The sequence below is a fragment of the Triturus cristatus genome, chromosome 1_2 (genome assembly GCF_964204655.1).
Source record: "Triturus cristatus chromosome 1_2, aTriCri1.1, whole genome shotgun sequence".
Classification (NCBI taxonomy): Eukaryota; Metazoa; Chordata; class Amphibia; order Caudata; family Salamandridae; genus Triturus; species Triturus cristatus.
In genome coordinates this window covers 1,103,190,245-1,103,210,108 of record NC_140580.1, presented here as the reverse complement: position 1 = coordinate 1,103,210,108, position 19,864 = coordinate 1,103,190,245, and the positions used below count along the sequence as shown (strand labels likewise).

General features: G+C 48.8%; 1 protein-coding gene across 2 annotated transcripts in view; it reads left to right on the top strand.

Moving 5' to 3' along the window:
• Window positions 1-168: 168 nt before the first annotated feature.
• LOC146868753 (glycosyltransferase family 92 protein gtnt-30-like) overlaps window positions 169-19,864 on the top strand; it is a 376,977-nt gene continuing 357,281 nt past the window's right edge. For both annotated transcript variants that reach the window (XM_085613723.1, XM_085613726.1), the window contains exon 1: window positions 169-271. The gene's annotated coding sequence lies outside the window, so the exon portion shown is untranslated. The remainder of the gene's footprint in view (window positions 272-19,864) is intronic.

Below are 19,864 nucleotides of genomic sequence, written 5' to 3'. Positions count from 1 at the left end.
AGTACTAATAAAAACGTAGGTTTCATTTCCAAGCAGTGCAGGCTCAGGCGGGCCCGGTCGCTGTGGGCGTCTGATGCAGGCGGCGCTCGGTGATACGGTGGACTACATCTAGCCAGCGGTAGCCCCACATCCTGCGAGAGATAGCCCCACCTCCGCCCTGTACAAAAGCCTGGCGGAAGGCAGCACGGGCACAGAGCTGCGGCTTGAGGAGGGGTGCCCGCTCTGCGCTGAGCGGCGTCGCGTTGGACCCACAGGATGGGGTATAAGGAAGGTACAGTGGACACGCCGATTGCAGGCCCTCTCATCCCCTGCTGCTACCCATCCCTCCTGGCTGCAGCCCCTTTACAAGCCGCTTCATCTATCAGACGCATGCGCTCTCTGCCGAGGTCCCCCGTCTGTGGTGCCCTCGAGCACCTCCCCCTCCACCACTGTTTGAGACGACGCCCTGCCCGTTATCTTAATTTCCTTCCCAATTCCCACCCTTTCGAGTTATGCTGTCATACTGCATCTTGTTTTTGTAGCGTCTTCCAGTGAATAGGCGGCTTTCAAGCGCTGTAGGCAAACAAAAAAAAAATCGTGAGTGGCTTGGAATATAAGCAGAAAGCAAAACTGAGAAAGGAAGGGTCCGGTGGAGAGGGAAAAAAGAAACACAATATATGTTTTTCACGCGCTTTATATAGCTCCACACATTGACATAATGCTGCCTCAAAGCCCTTCTTAGGTTTTTTTAATAACTCACAATTAATTTCTCTTTCGTTCGCAGCTTTCTCTGTATACCCCACTTTCATTGTTGCGCTCCCACCGGGGCGCCCGGACCGTCCCGATTTTAGAAGACTGTCCAAACGTGTGCCCAGCACTCACACTAACCAGAGTAGCGAATGTTGCCGTGTTCACCGTCCAGCCGTCCCATAACACCATGGATAACAAAAGTTCACTTCTTTAAATAGCCTCTCTGCAGCATCGCTTCCTTAATGCAGCACAGCACACTACCGTAACGAAACGAGGGGGGGGGGGGGGGCACCTGCAGCGTACATGAAGGGCCCCAGGACTCAGGAGCTCTCGGGCCAGGCCAGGATACTGTGCAGCTCTGCCCCGCCCCCATCGCCGGGGCCTATGTTTTGGCACAGGAACAGCAGCTTTGAGCAAGAGGTGACTTTGTATCCAGACAAAGTCAAACCTGCCTCGGGGCTTATTACAGCGCGGGAGGGAGCTCCGTTCCTTCTAACAGACCGTTGCACAATCCACACATCAACTCGGAGAAGGGCCGATGAATGTTTCCTTTTGGTTCCCGTTGTTGTGGAAAGGGCACCTCTGGGCCACCTTACATCCCCGCCCCCATACCAGTCCCATGATGCAAAGAAAACGGACTGAGTGAGTGAGGTGCAGTGAGATCTCCGTCTTTCCTTGCTAGCTAAAAATGTTTTTAAATGGAGCACACTTCGCACCCCCGTAAAGGCGCCTCTGTGTTTGTATCTTTATCTGTAGTCCTGTTACAGCAGGTGTCTTGGATGCTGGCCCGGTTCTAGCGGGTGGGCCGGGTGAGCCAGGCCCACCCAAACATGAGCGTGGCCCACCCAAACAGGAGCCTTGGCCCTCGCAGTGAGGGCTTGAAGGCAGGCGCGCAACGACATTGGGCTCAAAGTGCTTCAACCGGGGCACTGTTGGAGGGTGGCAGTGAGGGAATCCGAGGAAGAGGTCATGGGGCGGCGGGGGGAGCTAGGGAGAGATGAGGGGCACTGGTGGAGGGTGGTAGTGAGGGAGTCTGAGGAGGAGGTCATGAGGGGTAGGGGCTACAGAGAGATGAGGGGCGCTGGTTGAGGGTGGCAGTGAGGGAATCCGAGGAGGTAGGAGGGGCTATTTAGCATGAGGGGCACTGTTGGAGGGTGGCAGTGAGGGAATCCGAGGAAGAGGTCATGGGGTGGAGGGGGGAGCTAGGGAGAGATGAGGGGCACTGGTGGAGGGTGGTAGTGAGGGAGTCTGAGGAGGAGGTCATGAGGGGTAGGGGCCACAGAGAGATGAGGGGCACTTGTGGCGTATGGCAGTGAGGGAATCCGTGGAGGAGGTCAATAGGGGGGGTGCCATGGAGGGATGAGGGACACTGTTGGAAGGTAAAGGTATTTACGGACAAAGAGGTTATTGGTGCGGCGCCGAAAAAGACTTTCGCCTCAGCGCTGAAGTCGGCCCTGTCATTGCCTTTCTGTTTTTGTTTATTTAATTCGCAGTCGGGTCATAAGGGCTACTGTGGAACTTACTTTAAAGTGCGTGCTAATTAGATTTACTGCAATATTCAATGTTTTAAGTTTGAAGGTGATTTTACTAATGTTTTTACCGGGAAAAAGGGAAGTGGAGCCCGATGGAGCCTGATATATATATATATATATATATAAGGTCAGCTGCGAGATAAAGTGCACTGGAGAGGAGTAGTGGATAATCAAGCCTGTAAGGGAGTGCGTTGCAGAGTCCGGGGTCAGGTGGAGGTAGTAATGAAGAGGGATTCTCCCTGAAGGCTCGCACAGAGGGAGCCTGATACTCCCACCTCACAAACCTCCTTTTCCCTTCAAAGGAACATTACATGGAAAAAACACTTTTTGAGAGTGATAATATTTAGAAAGAGATTTGGAAAAGAGTGCGTTTTACTGGGCCTTGTAGTACTAAGAAGAGATAAAGGAGGGCCCTGAAGCAGGCCTGCCTAGACATATATGCGACAAAACGAACCCGCAGTGGCCCACCCAAATGCACCCTTGGTCCACCCAAATAAAAATTCCTGGAGCCGGGCCTGCTTGGATGTGTCCGCAGGCCCGACCCCAGGACCTGTGAAGGCCACGAAGAAGCATAGGTGGAGCAACAAGATAAATCGGGTTGTCCAGCAAGGACCGGCTCCAGGGTTTATCTGGATGGGCCATGACGAAGAATGGGGGAGGTGGGGCTAAAACATAAGTGGGGCCGCCCAGAGACTCACAGCTGTCTGGGTACTGGGTCTGTGCCAGTGCTTAATTTATAAAGAAATAAACGCCAGGGCCAGCTTCAGAAGGCCACCGCAGCTTGCACCACCCATTGCCACTGTCATAGGTCCCGTCACAGTACCTACACAACTACTAACCATCACACTGCTACAAGTGTGACAATTCCGACTGTTAAAGGCCCCCAAAGCTGTGAGGACGGTTTGGGCAGCAGATATTAGCTGATTTTAATTTGTAATGATTTAATCAAACTGCTCTGCTTATCTCTAAATCACTCAAACAGCGTCACCATGTGGCAGCTGTATTACGTGCAGGTGTTGACAATTAATTGCCGGTGCCAAGCACCGGAAACCACAGGCGAAAATTAAGCTCTGGTCTGTGCATTTTGGGTGGTCTTGTACGGATGTGAGCTAGGGTGACCAGAATTTTAAAGAAAAAAACCGGGACATTTCACAAAAATAGAAGAAGGACTATAACTTTACGTCAAGCGAGCACTCAGAATGACAGCGCACCTCAGCAGAGAATTACAAAACAGGCAGTAAGAACATTTATAAGATGCCATTTTTAAACCCAGTAGCTTGCCTGTGAATTAAATTGCTTTCTTGGAACAACTGCTAACTATCCCTACTTTGTAAACATAAAAAAACACCTCCCCCCGTTTTTAGTAGACCCTCTCCAAAAACCGGGACATTAGCTAAATTTCTCGAAATCTGCCCAGACAGCTGGTGAAAAATGGGGACCATCCTGGCAAATCCGGGACGCCTGGTCACCCTAATGTGAGCTGTCTACCATACCTATTGCCAGGGTCGGATTGGGATCACAAGTTGGCCCGGGCACTGACGAAAAAAGTGGCCCACATTTGCGGGGCATGGCCCACATTTGCGGGGCAGAGGTACAGAATGACTTAAGTGTCAGAGCGCAGTCTCCACAACATAAGAAAACCAGACAGGGATGCACTAAGGGGAATGAAATAAAAATTTTGCATCAGAAAAGCTGTGTTAAAAAATACGGACATGTTTCTATAAAGTGTCCTCTTTAATCATCATGTTCCCTTTGCAAAATCATAAAGCATGAACAAATAGTCATTTTTTATAGTTGTTTTTCCGTTTGACAGTTTTATATAGTGTAAACTCAGCCCAAGACAAAGGCTATTTGACTTGTACTTTTGTTTGTTGTCTATTTACTTACAAATTATTACATAACCTCGTTTGTAGTGTCTCTAAAACTTGCCCTTTGTCCGGAATTTTTTTCCTGAATCTTGACCTTCCGGTCCAGAATTTTGACCCTTTGTGCTGAATTTTTACTCTCACCGTCCTGAATTTACACCCATGCCAGTTGGTCATCCTAAGCATTGTGCAGGTGAATCCTAAAAATTCTTCAAATACGACAACGGCTGCCAGGTCCACCACGCAAACGGAATTTCTGCAGGGTAATGTTTTAGTGTAAACAGTTGTCTTAAATATTATTAAAGAGTTTTAAGCAACAGAATGGTAGCGTTTTGACCCCAAAGGAAGGGTGGGCCAGTTTAAATGTTCTCTCAGACTTGATTATGTATAGATAGCCGTAAACTTAACTAGTAATCTGTGGGTTCCATTTCCTTGTCCCACCCCAATGAACTTCTGCCTGGGTCTGAGGCAGGGGCATAATATTAGCCCCCGCACTGGGGAGAGGGGGCTCCAGCACTGTGCATGGTCAGCGGCTGAGAACTCCTGACTGGTTCCGGAGCGTGTGGTGGGTGGCTCAAGCTTCGATACTCCACTGGTCCGAGGGTACTCGGTTCATGATCTCTGGTAGGGTGACCAGGCGTCCCGGAATTGCCAGGATGGTCCCAGCAGATTTAAGGAAATTTAGCTCATGTCCCGGTTTTTAGAAAACTGAAAATGGTGGGAGGTGATTTTTATATGTTTTACAAAGCAGGGATAGTTAGCAGTTGTTTCAAGAAAGCAATTTAATTACCACGCAAGCTACTGGGGTTATAAATTGCATTTTATGTAAGTTCTTACTGCCTGTTCTATAATTCTCTGCTGAGAAGCGGTCATTTTACTTAATTAGTACTTTATTCGGTTATTACAAACATCAAAGTATACATCCAAAGAAAATTTACATCAGTTAAAATAATAAATACACAGAACATACACCAAGATACTGTATAACATTTCATAGCCCCCTGGGGGCTAATACTGTAAGCAAGCAGTAATACAGAACAGATGAATCTATCTTGACCTTTCTGCAGCACTGCATTTAGATATTATAATCCTATCCCAAGACGAATCTCTATGACAATGGGAGGTTCATAATAATAAGAGAATGGGCTACTACAGGTAAAAAAAAAATCAAGGATCAAAGAGCATGCACCAACACACAGTGTTAACAGTGTTGCTTGAGTACAGCCCTCATTAGGGGTCATACCAAGGGATAAGACATTTTGGCGGGACAAATCCTTTAATACATTTGAAAGACACATTTGCACTGCTGTACTATAATGAGCCAGCGTGTTAATTAAATGTATTAATAACTGAATGAATGAATGAATGAATGAATAATTTATTGTGTAGGTAATTAAAACCATGACAATATAACATTTGTTAACAGTGCGTAATATCAAAACAGTTAAAAAAGTGTTATAAAACAAGTTGCTTTTTCAACAACATTTTAAGACATTTCCTTGTGCAAATAGTCAGTGTGACAGTAAAAATAGACTAATACCTGAGATTTATTCCAAAGTGCTGTCGTGCCATTGTCTTATTGTTGAAACATACCCTTTTGCAATTTACTTATGGATGGTGTAAGTTGTGTGCAAAAATTAAAATTTTAAGAGAGCCGTATATAACGTTTGTATAAAACAACAGAGGGATAAGGTACCCAGTGCTTCAAAGTCAGTACAACTAGCAATACCAGCGTTAAACACTCACTAAAGAGTATGACACAGCCCCCGTGATGAAATCATATCAAAAGCTAAAGTGATCTGTGCTTCAATAACAGTACAAAATGAGAGCAGCAATAAATATGCATAAATGGCATACAGCAGGAGCTCCATAAGGCCCTTGCATTAAAAACTGCTTACAGTAGGATATAATAAAAAATGGGTTCATAATTAGGTGTATAAAGGAAGAGAGGACCATAGATCATTACACATCACTCTTTAAAATGGCTCTTCGTTGTGCCAAACTGCCTCTAAAAATTTGCTAACAGCTAAAATGATTTTAAAAGATGTGTTGGTCTTTAAAACCCTAAGACCTACCTGATAACGAGAGACCCCCAGTTCACGACATATGGGAGTGATCCACTTGCGGCGAGAGACAGAATACTCTGGGGAGAAAAATTCTCATTGCCCTGTTTGCACATGTGACAAAATGTGGTTACCTGTTCTTAGCTCCATTTATGGGTGAATGATCTTAAAGGAAATAGTAAAACAGGCTCTTAGGAAAAGAGGAGGGTATAAAATCTAAATAATCCCCAAAAAAAGGATAAAAAGTGTAATCGAGAAACATATTGATCAGGGACCCCTAGGACTTCTATTCATGAGTTATTTGTGGATGTATGCCCAATAAGTAGCTTTCAATATATTTGTATCCATTTTATTTAATTCAGTTGGGTTGGCCCGAAATCTGAGGAGTCCTAGTTTCCCCATCCAGGGGAACACATGTTTAATCCAGGAGAGCGATCTAGCCCCTGGTAGCTTAAGAACTTCATCAAGCGAGTCCCTGTAATCAGCCAGCTCTGGTGTACTTCAGACATGGACCCAGTAGGCTAATATATTTAGTTAGGCCACATCAGTTACTCTTTTTAACCCTAGTTCAAGATACAATGGAATAAGGGGTGCACTGGATGGGAGGTGGAGTAATTTCCTGGCAAAGTTCTTTTCCGACAATGCCAGGGGCTGGACATCCATATGACCCCATATTTAAGCCCCATAAAGTTCTGCCCCTTGTGCCTTAGAGCGATATATCTCCAGGACAGGTGATACTACATGACACCGTTCTCTTTTGCGTCCTCATAATGGCATTTGACCTATGCTTGATTAACAGCCTGCTTTCAGTAATCTGGTCCATCCACTTAAAACTTTTCATGAATCGTACCACAAGGTATTCAAAATTATTTACCCTTTCAAGTGCCTTATTCTCTACCCGAATGGCTGCTTTACCTTTCTTGACTCCTTTGCCCAATACCATAAATGTGGTCTTGTTAACATTTAATTCAAGGCCCCTGGCCTTACAAAAGTCCATGAATTTGTTAACCAGGGTCTGCAGACCCATGGGTGACTTCGAGATGAGGAGGGCGTCATCAGCAAATATAAAATCGGCACCTTCCTATTGTTCAGCGTTGGGGAGTCGTTTACACAGTTTTCTAAAACTTAGACCACATCATTTAGATGCAGGGAGACCAGCGTGGGTGCAAGAACGCAGCCTTGGCGAACTCCACGTTCGATCAGGATTCGCTCCGCTAGTTCACCATTCGGACTCCAGCGGACCTGTGCAAAATTGATCTCATCAAGTTTGCTTAGGAGATGTACATGGTTACTGGGAACTCCTATATTAAGGAGGACTTGCCATAGCTTAGTACGTGGGATGAGATCAAAAAGCAACTCCGAGATCTGTGAAAGCTACGTAGAGCTTTTGTTGTTTTAAGAGGATGGTTTTCAAATATAATAACAAAAATCTAAAAATCTGATCAATGGTGCCAACCTTTGCCCTAAAGCCAGCTTGGTATAATGACATTATTTTATTAGCCTCCGTCCAGTCAGTCCATGTATTCAAAATGTGTCTGCTAAAAAATTTCTGCGCGTTGTCTATCAGGCTAATAGGCCTGAAGTTAGCTGTGCTGCTAGCATCTCCCATTTTAAATATAGTTGATATGGTTGTGATCTCAGCGCTGTCATTCTGTGCGCTCCCTTGAAGGAAAATCGTTGCCCTTTTTCAATATTTGTGAAATGTCCATGTTTTGGCTATAAAATTCGGATCACCCTATCTCTGGGGGCTCTCGGGAATCCCACAGCAGGAAAATCATCAGACTGGAGATGAAGACTTGCAAAACATTTTTTTTTAAATGCACCAGGCTTCTCCATGTACGCACCCAAGGTATTGAACCACATCTCTGCAGCTGCCCGCGGCCCCCGCAGGGGGCCATCCTAAAAGGGCGGCCCTTTAGTGCCATTTGGGCACCAGCTCACCCCTCTCTAGTGGTTGGGCTCCTGTTAGGAGTCCGCTCGCCAGGGGGCCACAAAGACGTCACATCCGGAGTGCCGAGGTGCGGGAGGGTATATATGTCTCCCCCGCCCCTCCTGGCATCCTCTGTTGCACCAGCCACACCGTCGTGAAGGGTTGTGCAATCGTCGCCATTCTTTGCCTGTCCCGGTCGTGCCACGTGCGCTGCTACGCGACATCAGTCACGGTGAGTGCACTAACCCCCCCCCCCGTGCCCCGTCCCAGGGACAATCCCCGGCTGGTCAGGGGCGATGGCGTGGGCAGCCATGGTGGGGGGTGAGCTCTTTGTGAGCACGGCCGGCCGTCAGCGGGCCAGCAAGTTTATGCCCGGGGGTTAGGGAGCATCCTCCCAGCAGTCACTTACTCTGGTTCGGATGGGGGTGATGCGCGTCGCTCCGTGCCCCTGGTAAAGCAGAGATGGCGACGTATGACCACTGGGCAGAGGTTCGCGGGAGTGCCTCTAAGACGAGGTGGGCCGGTGCTTGCAAGTGCCGACTATGTGTCGGGGGGTGCGGCAAGCACTTCCTAGAGACGCTTCCTCCTTGTGCAAGTGCCTTGCTGGGGGTAGTACCCAAGGATCTGGCTGGGGTGTCTCACTGTTCCTGGGGAGCTGGGGGGTCATGGGCATACTTTATGGCACTGGGCCCTGAGTACTCCAGCGCTCGCTTGCCGAGACCACGCGCACCACGATGTGCCTGCCAAGATCAGGGTGTGCGCTGGGGCGAGGCGTTGTGCCGGCGGCTAGAGCATCTCTCTCGACGGTTTTGCTTTCCAATTTGCTGGGTGAAAAGTTTAAAGCTCTGGGGCAGTCGCGGTAGGTTGGTGACGGGGCTGATTCTGAGGGCACGCCAGCCACGGCATCCGCTGTCGCACAGCGAGTGTGTGTGCAGCAGAGTGGGCAGGGGTGTCCTCAGCCTGACGGCATGTCGCCGGCTGCGCGTGTATGCCTGTGTGTGCCAGTACGGGTTGTGCGGGCACACGGGGGCGACAGTATGTTCTGGGGAGCAGCGTGCTGGCGGTCTGGGATGCCGATGTTTCCCACCAGGGCCGCGGGCCCAATGGAATAATCCAATGATGGAGCTGTGTAGTTGATGCGTCCGCGAGGAGACCTCCCAGGCTCTTGTCATATGATATCATGTCAAATGCAAATTAAGTTTGAGGTGTAAACCTTTGTGTCATGTAGCGGTGTGTATGGTGGCTTCTTACTACTTGCACTCGCCTGTTGGATCGCAGCTGCAGGTTAGTGGGCCAGTCGGGTTGTACCCCAGCTGCACCAGGCTGTCCCATGCAATATACACCCATGCTGGAGGGCTTGCCCCGGGTCCCTTGCCTGCTTGCCCCCCCAACGTGTGATTACGGGGACCGTCTGCTCTCCTGGGCCCCTCCCGCGCCACCGCAGCAGTACTGGGACCCTCGGCGGCACTGGAACATCCGGTTGCCGAGGGAACACTGGTTAGGGACAATGCCTTAGAAGGATTGATGGAGGGCTTTGCCTAATCTGGAGGGTATTTTCTTTGGTGCAACTCGTTACCATAGGAGCTCAGAGCGGTGGGGGGAAATGACATCGGAGCACCGTGCAGGCCATTAGGGCGGAGGCAGCACCTCGTGGGTCATCATGGCCCAGCGGTTCACATAATGGTGTCTCAATGGTGTGAGTCGGCAACCGGCTGCGTTTGGCAGCGGAAGGCAAGTTACTGCAGAGACAATGTTACTTTGGCGGTGCTTGGTCCGGCCCCAAGTGCGATTCGGGGGTGCAGCAGGGGTAGAGACTGTCACTTAGGGGGCATGCGAGTGGGTTCAGACGTGCCCGAAAGTAAAACCTGTGAGTGCGAGTTCCAGAATTGCATGCCATGTGTTCCCATTGCTCATGTCCTGCTAATGGGTATGATTATGCTTTGTATTACAGGGTCTCGGCAGTGGATAGGGCACCGTGATGCCCCTGTAGTTTGGAGTATTCAGGGTAAGCGAATGATCCAGTAACCTGGCCACCGGGTACGGGCTGTGTGACTCCGTAGGGCCTACATGGTCCAGGGATCACAGGGCCAACTGGTCTTAAGCAGGTTGCTGAGGTAATGCAGAAGGGAGAGGGATTGACTGCCGTTCTACCTCGCTTGGGGTATATGGCCCTTTGGGACAGAATGCTGGGGGGGCGTATAGGAGGTACGGTACGTTGTGAGTGTGGAGATGTCAATGGATTGCCGTGGCGGGGCTAAGCTGGGGCTAGGGGCTGTTGGTGGTGGATGGCCACGCCTGAATGCTACCAATGAAATTCTATCTGACAGCAACAAACACACTGGGCTCTATCCTTACAAGCTGGTCGCTCAGGATAAATAAGGAAGGTTCGTGTCCGGGGACAAACAGGCACTGGTGAGGTGATAGTAATAGCATGAGGGCGCCCAAACGCCACTAATGCACCTACGGCAGGGGAGGTTTCCAGACAAAGCGTGGCGAAAACGCTGGGGCGGGGTGTCGGCGGTCCACAATGAGTCTCTGGTGATGGGCACGAGTTGTTGCAAAGTGGGCCAAGAAATACAAGGCCCATCTTAACGCATTTTTAAGCGTTTCAGAGACTCTGGACACAAGCTCTCTTTCCATGGACCAGAAGGTGCAGGAGTTTGTATTATGGGCCAAAGATCAGGGGAAAAGTCACTCGTGGGTCTGTGGTCACATGGTGGCAGTGAGCCATGACGCCAAGCTGAAGGGTGGGCAGGACCCAACCAAATCATTCTTGATCAGGGCGGCCCTCAAGGGGTGGGCCAGAGAGGAGGTTAGGGCTCCGGACACTAAGGGCCCCATTGACTTTCCCACCCTCCAGGGGATGCTAGAGGGAGTACATCAGGTCACGCACTCGCAATTTGAGACCAGACTCTTCTCTGCAGCCTTCTGCCTAGCATTCTTTGGGGCATTCAGGATGAGTGAACTGGTGGCTAGATCAAAATCAGACTTGTCTGGCGACGCCTTAAGCAACCAGGATGTTAAACTGACGGACAAGCTGGTGATTCGTATTAGGAAGTCCAAAACAGATCAGGCAGGGAGAGGGGCAGATGTAGTTCTGAAACCTTTGGGGGACCCAAGGTATTGCCCAGTGGCTAGAGTTAAGGATTATATGTCCGTGCGCCCCGTGGCACAGGGGTATTGATACATGCAGACTTGGGTCCCCAGACAAAATTCCAGGTAGAACGGATCATGGGCGCTTGCCTAGCTCGCTCGGGCCTTGCTCGCCCCGATAGAAAGTACTCCAGCCACTTCTTTAGGATTGGGGCAGCCACAGCGGCATTTAAGGCAGGCATGGAGCCGGAGGGCATAAAGAGGGTTGGGCGTAGGCAATCGCGCTGTTTGGAGCGTTACATTTGCCCTTGAAGGCACAGCATGTAAATTATAAATATTGAGTGCAGTGGTTTGTAGTGATCTTGATAAAGTGTGATTTAATGGACATTAAACTGTGTATAAAAGATGGCATCCGTTTATTCACCAGGTTCCCGAGTGAGGGTGATCGGCCATTCATTTGTTGCCAGGTTGGCTCAGTGGGCTGCACGCAGGAATTGGATGTGGGGTTTGCAAAAACACAGTTTGTTTGGATGGGCTTTCCTGGAATGAGATGGAGCGGCATCACTAACAGACTAGAGCAATGACTGGCTCAAGGGGGAGCCCTCCCCAACATCTTGGTGATCCATTTGGGGGGCAACGACCTTATTCCCATGGAGTGGAGGGCACTATTACAATCCATGAAGTCTGACTTGGGGGAAATCAGCAAACGCATGGGACAATGCGAGCTCTGGTGGTCCGAGATCATCCCTCGCAGAGACTGGCACGGGGCCAGGTCCAGCGAGGCAGTGGAACATTCCCACAAGAGGGTCAATGTTTCTATGCGTAAGTTCACAGACCAGAGGGGTCTGGGTTTCATCAAACACAAACTGATTCAGGCTAATTTCGAGGGATACTTTGAAAATGATGGGGTCCACTTGTCTCCGGTGGGGATGGACCTGTTCCTCCTTGACTTGCAGGAGGCCTTGGAAATGGCAGGTTGCAGGTGACAATACAGCTGTGTTGGTGGGGGGGCTCTGGCGTCGAGGGGAGCCGCCTCCAGAGCTGTGGCAGAGTTACAGGGCAATCTGGAAGCAGACGGGTACAGTAAGGGTATTAGAGAAAGAAAAAACGGCAGACCAAGGTCAAGAACATCCAGTCCGTATGTACAGTCAATTCAGAAGATGGTGCAGTCACTTCCTACACCCGCCGTCCAGGGGTGTCAATCGCAGCCAGGTTCACAAGAGGAAATGGAAGGTGCACTTGTTGCGAAGTCAATACACAAACTTCAAGATTTGTTCCAGAGTTACTTCTTTTTATTCAATAAATCTTTTTAAACTGGCACACAGCCAATGCGTTTCGTTCCCGATTCTTGCCAGAGGGATCTTTGACAGGGCTACTACCCGAAGTTGCGAGAATCCTTGCCAACTATATTGTTATTGAGGCTAATATTTTTGCCCCATTGGGTCTGAATCCCTAAATATATATACCCTTTCTGTTATCTGACCAGCTGAACATATAGGAGCCCTGACGAAGTTCCCTCTGGCAAGAATCGGGAACGACAGGGTACCTCTGCGCGGCACAATAGGGATGCCAGAGCCAAAGACCAGGAGCCTCAGGGCAGTTTCCTGGAAAACCGCGACGGTGCCCCGTTAGTCCTTCGGGCGGTTTGGCGACCTGAACAACAGGGGGTTTGACCTGCTACACTCCGCCCTGAAAAGGGCGTGAAAAATAAGGGACCAATGTGTCACGTGGTCCGGACAAGGACCACCAAAAGGTGTAGCACTGACTGGGTGGACCACAGTGCTGGCTCATCAGGCGGGCGGGGCAGCATAGGTTGACATGGCTGCCTGCCCTTGGGTCGCCCATAAGATAACCCACCATATTGCATACTTTTGTATGGAATAAACCTGCAGCAATATTTTCCCATAACGAAAGTTGTCTTGTGTATTTATTTATTCATGCATGCTCAGACTGTGGGTAGGGGAAGTTGCAGATAATGGCACTATGCGGCTTCCCGCTGCCCCCGCAGGGGGCCATCCTAAAAGGGCAGCCCTTTAGTGCCATTTGGGCACCAGCTCACCCCTCTCTAGTGGTTGGGCTCCTGTTAGGAGTCCACTTGCCGGGGCGCCATAAGGGCGTCACATCTGGTGCGCCGAGGTGGGGGAGGGTATATATGCCTACTCCGCCCCTCCTGGTGTCCTCTGTTGCACCAGCCACACCGTCTCCCACCCCACGTCTTACCTGGCGGGCAGGCTGGTGGACGAGGTACTTAGAATGTTTTACTGTTTACGTTTGTGTTGCAGGCGGAGTTACAGGGACATCTGAAAGCAGACGGGTACAGTAAGGGTACCTCTGCGTGGCTCAATAGGGGTGCCAGAGCCAAAGACCAGGAGCCTCAGGGCAGGTTCCTGGAAAACCGTTACGGCACCCCGTTAGTTCTTCGGGCGGTTGGGGGCCTGAACAACCCGGGGTTTGACCTGCTACGCTCCGCCCTGAAAAGTGCATGAGTAATAAGGGACCAATGTGTCACGTGGTCCGGACAAGGATCACCAAAAGATGTAGCACTGACTGGGTGGACCACAGTGCTGGCTCATCAGGCGGGCCGGGCAGCATAGGTTGGTATGGCTGCCCGCCCTTGGATCGCCCGAAAGATGATAACCCACCATAATGCATACTTTTGTATGGAATAAACCTGCAGCAATATTTTCCCAGAACAAAAGTTGTCTTGTGTATTTATTTATTCATGCATGCTCAGACTGTGGGTGGGGGAAGTTGCTGATAATGACACTATGTGTGTGTCCAGCAGGAGCGCCCAACCCTGGTCCACTTCAGGAAAGAGTTGAAGACAGCTCTTTAAGAAGTGCTGCTTCATGGTAAAACCACTGGAATTATGTGCGTTTTCGGTGTAAATTATGGATTTGCCTAATTTGCCGATTTGCCCATCTTCTGCGCCATACCCGGCACAGCAAAAAAAACCTTTTTCTAGCTCAAAGGAACAAAAAGTAACTAAAAACGCCACGAAACGTAGGGTTTGAAAAGATTGTTTGGTCCGCTTTCAGTTGCTTGTTGCTGTATTTGGGCACTAACGAGGTAAAGCCGTTGCCCAGACAATGTCAAATTGAGTACTAATAAAAACGTAGGTTTCATTCCCAAGCAGTGCAGGCTCAGGCGGGCCCGGTCGCTGTGGGCGTCTGATGCAGGCGGCGCTCGGTGACTCGGTGGACTACATCTAGCCAGCGGTAGCCCCACAACCTGCGAGAGATAGCCCCACCTCCGCCCTGTACAAAAGCCTGGCGGAAGGCAGCACGGGCACAGAGCTGCGGTTGAGGAGGGGTGCCCGCTCTGCGCTGAGCGGCGTCGCGTGGGACCCACAGGATGGGGTAGAAGGAAGGTACAGTGGACACGCCGATTGCAGGCCCTCTCATCCTCTGCTGCTACCCATCCCTCCTGGCTGCAGCCCCTTTACAAGCCGCTTCATCTATCAGACGCATGCGCTCTCTGCCGAGGTCCCCCGTCTGTGGTGCCCTCGAGCACCTCCCCCTCCACCACTGTTTGAGACGACGCCCTGCCCGTTATCTTAATTTCCTTCCCAATTCCCACCCTTTCGAGTTATGCTGTCATACTGCATCTTGTTTGTGTAGCGTCTTCCAGTGAATAGGCGGCTTTCAAGCGCTGTAGGCAAACAAAAAAAAAATCGAGAGTGGCTTGGAATATAAGCAGAAAGCAAAACTGAGAAAGAGAAAAGGAGGGTCCGGTGGAGAGGGAAAAAAGAAACACAATATATGTTTTTCATGCGCTTTATATAGCTCCACACATTGACATAATGCTGCCTCAAAGCCCTTCTTAGGTTTTTTTCATAACTCACAATTAATTTCTCTTTCGTTCGCAGCTTTCTCTGTATACCCCACTTTCATTGTTGCGCTCCCACCGGGGCGCCCAGACGTCCCGGATTTGCCCGGACCGTCACGATTTTAGAAGACTGTCCAAACGTGTGCCAAGCACTCACACTAATCAGAGTAGCGAATGTTGCCGTGTTCACCGTCCAGCCGTCCCATAACCAGAGACGTTTTAATGCATGGGCAAAGTGGGCTCTGGCCCAGGGCCCCAGCCTCTCAGGGGGCCCCCTGACAGAGTCAGCTCCGTTCTCCAGAGTTTTGCCCTAATTAATTGAATTGAATATTTCTTAAACAGATTGTTTTAAATACTGTTTTCCTTTCATTTATTTTTTATGTACCTGATGTGTGAGTCTAGTACAGCCATTTTGCAGAGAAATGTTGTGTTTATGTTTCATGCAATATACATTAAAAAAGTTTCTTTTAGATCAAAACAAGGCCTAACATATAAGTAATGGGAGGGCGTCACAGAGATTGTTTGCAGTAATATTGGTGAGCTGCTGCTGTGTTACAATATTGAAAACACACATACCTATCCCTGAATATTAGATGTAAACACATTTAGGGACTTATTTATGAGAAGTGATGCATCGCTGTGTGAAAACAGGGATGCGTCACTTCTTAGTGCGCCCTCCTTGCGACATGATGGATGCGTCATATTTACTGTATGATGCATCATGTCGCAAAAAGTTACAGATACGTCAGTATTTCTGACGTATCTGTAGGCGCAAAAGTGATGCATTGCTGGGGTGTGTCTGAAAATAGACGCAACTCCAGCAATGTGTCCTTTCGTGAAAGGGAATGCATCAGTCTTACACCTGCCGTGAGGCAGGTGTAAGATATTGACGCAATGGAGTCCTAGAAGTGGTGCACTGAATTCTCATAGATTTCAATGCACCAGTTCTATGAGGCTTTTTGAGGGGGAACACCCACCCTGTATACAATATATCTGGCGCTGGTATAATGTGGTGCAGCGGTTTACAAAGTGATGCATCGGCCTAGATGCATCACTTTGTAAATAGGGCTCAACATTGCACATTTTTTACGCTGCGAGTGCGTCACAAAAAGTGACGCACCAGTGCCATGAAAGTAAAGCCTCATAAATAAGACACTTAGAATTTGGACGAGTGTTCCTTTGCACTGTCAGGGACCTAATGAAATGAAATAGTGTATTTAATAAAGCATGCAGCTACTCAGACTAGAGTATCCTGGCGAGTGACAGCGAGAGGAAAACGTGCATAAAAGACCCATCAGTTATTAAAAAGCCAGGTTTTTAAGTTCTTCCTGAAAGAGAGTAGGTCTGTGGTTAGTCTCGGAATCTCAGGGAGTCTATTGCACAATTTCTCACCTAGAAAGCCGAGGGATCTGCCTCCAGTGCGGGCACGGCATATTTTAGGCCTAATGGCCAGGTTGGCATTGGAAGATCTTAGGGGTCTAGATGTTGTGTAGCGATTAACGCGCTTATTTAGGTAGCCGGGCTTTAAAGAAGATGGTCATCGTTTTGAAGTCCATTCGTTCTTTTATGGAGGGCCAGTTTAGAGACTTAAGAATAGGGGTCATACTAGATCTGTGTTTAGGTCTCAGGATGGCTTTGGCTGCCGCATTTTGTACCACTTGTAGGTGCTGTGTAGGGGATTTGGGAAGACCGAGGTACAAGCTGTTGAGATAGTCAAGCTTTGATGTCACCAGGGCTTGCACCACGATCGTTCTGCTCTCAAGCGGTAACAGTGGCAGGATTTTTTTTAACATCCGGAGTATGCCTAAGCAAGCACCAGTAAGATTTTGGATTTGAAAGTGCATGGAGAGTGTCTTGTCTATGACAATTCCTACATTTTTTACTTTCTCCTTATCCGCAGGTGGGGGCGGCAGATCTTTTGGCCACCAAGAGCTCCAGTCAGGCTCTTCTGTATTACCAAAGAAAACAATTTCAGTTTTGTCAGGATTACACTTCAGCTGATTGATCTTAAGCCAGTTAAAAACCTTTGTGAGGAAAGACCTAATCATTGCCCCGTTGAAGTCGGTTCCTTTTTCACATGTAAAAATCCGCTGAGTGTCATCAGCATAGGAAACTATTTTGACGCCCTCTTCCTCTACCAGAAATGCAAGGGGGATAGATATATATTAAAAGGGTAGGACTGAGAATGGAGCCCTGAGGGACACCTACATTCATGGCCAGAACCGGGGATGAGAAAGGGGGAAGCCAGATGTCCTGAGATCTATTTGCCAAGAAGGATGACATCCACATTAAGGCGGTCCCTTCCCCCCTCGGCCGATGTTAGCAAGTCTTTCCAGGAGCCTCTCATGCGGGACCGTATCGAAGGCCGCCGACAGATCGAGCAGTATCAGAACAACCATGCCTCCCTGGTCCAGCTTACCCTTGAGAAATTCAGTCACTTCCAGCAGAGCATACTCTGTACTGTAGTTAGCCCTAAAACCGTATTGAGACTCATGAATGAGCTTCCCAACTTCACTGTGTTTTTGGAGGGCCTTGTTTACATGCTTCTCTGATACTTTGGAGAGGGCCGGAAAAAGGGAGATTGGCTTGTAGGTGGCAGGGTCTGTCGGTTTGGCGTTAGCCTTTTATATCAGTTGAAGAATCTTAGCATTCTTCCATAATTTCGGCATGTTGCCTGAGGAGAGGGAAACATTAATGAGCTGGTTTAACATGGGTTTTATGGTGGGAGCTAATAGGTTCAGGATATTTGCTGAATATGGGTGGGTAGGAGAGCCAGACTTAATGCTTTGGAGAAGGGCCAGTGACTCTTCAAGCTGAAACTCAGGGAAAGCTAGTAAAGAAGGAGGATCCAAGAGGTGAAATTTGCTAGAAGAACTAAGGTAGAAGGTCAGTTCTTCCTCTGAGATGTTAGTGAAGGCTTGTTGGATCACAGAGATCTTATTGTGGAAGAATTGAGCTATTTGATTATACCATTCTTCCGTGCATGGCCCTTCCTTTGTGCTGGCTTTCGGGGTGGTAAGGGTAACGAATTTAAATATGCTAAAGATTTCCTTACTCTTATTTTGGGCATTTTCTATCTTAGTTTGAAAGAAGTTTTTCTTGGCTGCCTTCACGAGAATGTAATGATCTTTTAAGGTGTCTTTATACACCTTCTTGTCCTCAGGTAGATAGGATTGACACAATTTCCATTCCATTTTTCTACAATTTGTTTTGCTAGGTCTGAGGGAATCGTTTAACCATGTAGCTGGTGAGGCCGACCTCTTTGAGGAGCGGGAAACAACCGATACCTCTGCACCAATATTGGTTCAGAGCTATGACTCTATTGAAAGGGCATCCGAGTCGGGTCAGCCAGACAGCTCCGTTGAGGAACAACCGAGAGCATCTGCTAACATCGGGATGGATATTTTATGGAACTTCCTGTAATTAGGGACCCTCTGCCCTGCGTTAGCCTGAGGGGCTGTGGTAGAGTTGGGAATGACACATTTTAATATGAGGTCTCAGACCAGGTAATGGTAAGAGGTAGGCTTACAGATATGTCAAAGTTGTGAAAGATTTGGTCTAGGGTATGGCCCTTCTCATGGGTGGCTGAAGAAATAGATGGAAATATGTTGCAGGCCTGCAGCGTCTCCAACAAGGAAATTGTTTGAGGGTCTTTTCCATTGTCCATATGTATATTGAAATCTCCCAGAAAAGGCAGTTGTTGTATTTTAAGGCCAGGGAGGTGGTGGCTGTATTAAGCATAGTAATACATTTTCCAATTGCACCTTGAGGTCTGTAAATCAGAAAAACAGCTATGCTATGATGGGGACTAAGGTACAGCAGAAGCCTAAGGACTCTGCCCCCTCAATGTTTTCCATCGGGATGGGAGAGCAGTCTAGCTTTTTATTGTAAATTATGGCGACACCGCCCCCTTACCTCTCGGCCGGTCCCTCCTAAGGATTTTATAACTCGTAGGGATGGCCGAAGTGATAGAAGGGTTGGAGGCTTCAGACAGCCAGGTCTCAGTGAGAAGTAAAAGATCAGGCCGTTCGTCTAAAAGTAGGAGACACATGTGTGGTTCATGCTTTTGCATAGAGCGACAATTCAAAAGGGTGGCCTTTAAGTCCTCTGTTTTCTTATTGTTTTTACACTTATTGTTGCGTGGAAAGATCTTGGGTGCGAGTTTCCTGGGCTGGAGGAGAGACCAGTTGCACTTATTGCATCGAAAGTCTACCTCCAGGCTCGGATCAGCCGCTGTACACTGACGTAATGGTAGCCGCCTAAGGCTAAGCAGTTTTTCCCTATTGTAATATAGTAGAAGAAACTCACTGGAGGAGAACTGGGTAGCATGGCCGGTGCCAGACGCCTCCGGGATGCTGACTGGCACAGACGGGCCTGCCTTTGGGGCGCCCTCGGCGTGCCCCCTGCACGCATCCGTTTGTATCAGGAATATATAGGCTAATGCCTATGATGCAAACTGGATCGCTAATGCACCTGAGGAAGCAGAAACTGCGTGGGTGGAAGTGAGGAGCCTGATAGTAACCCCAGCCCTCCGCACAATCGGCGTATCAGCAACGGCGGACCTGGACTGGAGAAAAAGCGAGATGTAAATCGGAGCAGCTAAGGAAGTGTAGGCAAGCTGAATCAAGTAAAGTGCAAGTGCGCGTAGGTAGGAGAAATTGTTGAAAAGCACAGAGTAATTCAGCCACACATATACAATTTTAAAAGTATTAAAAACCTAGTAGCAGGGCAGAAAACACTAAATCCTACTGCTGTCAGCTGCACGCATCCGTTTACATCGGGAATATATAGGTTAATGCCTATGATGCAAACTGGATCGCTAAC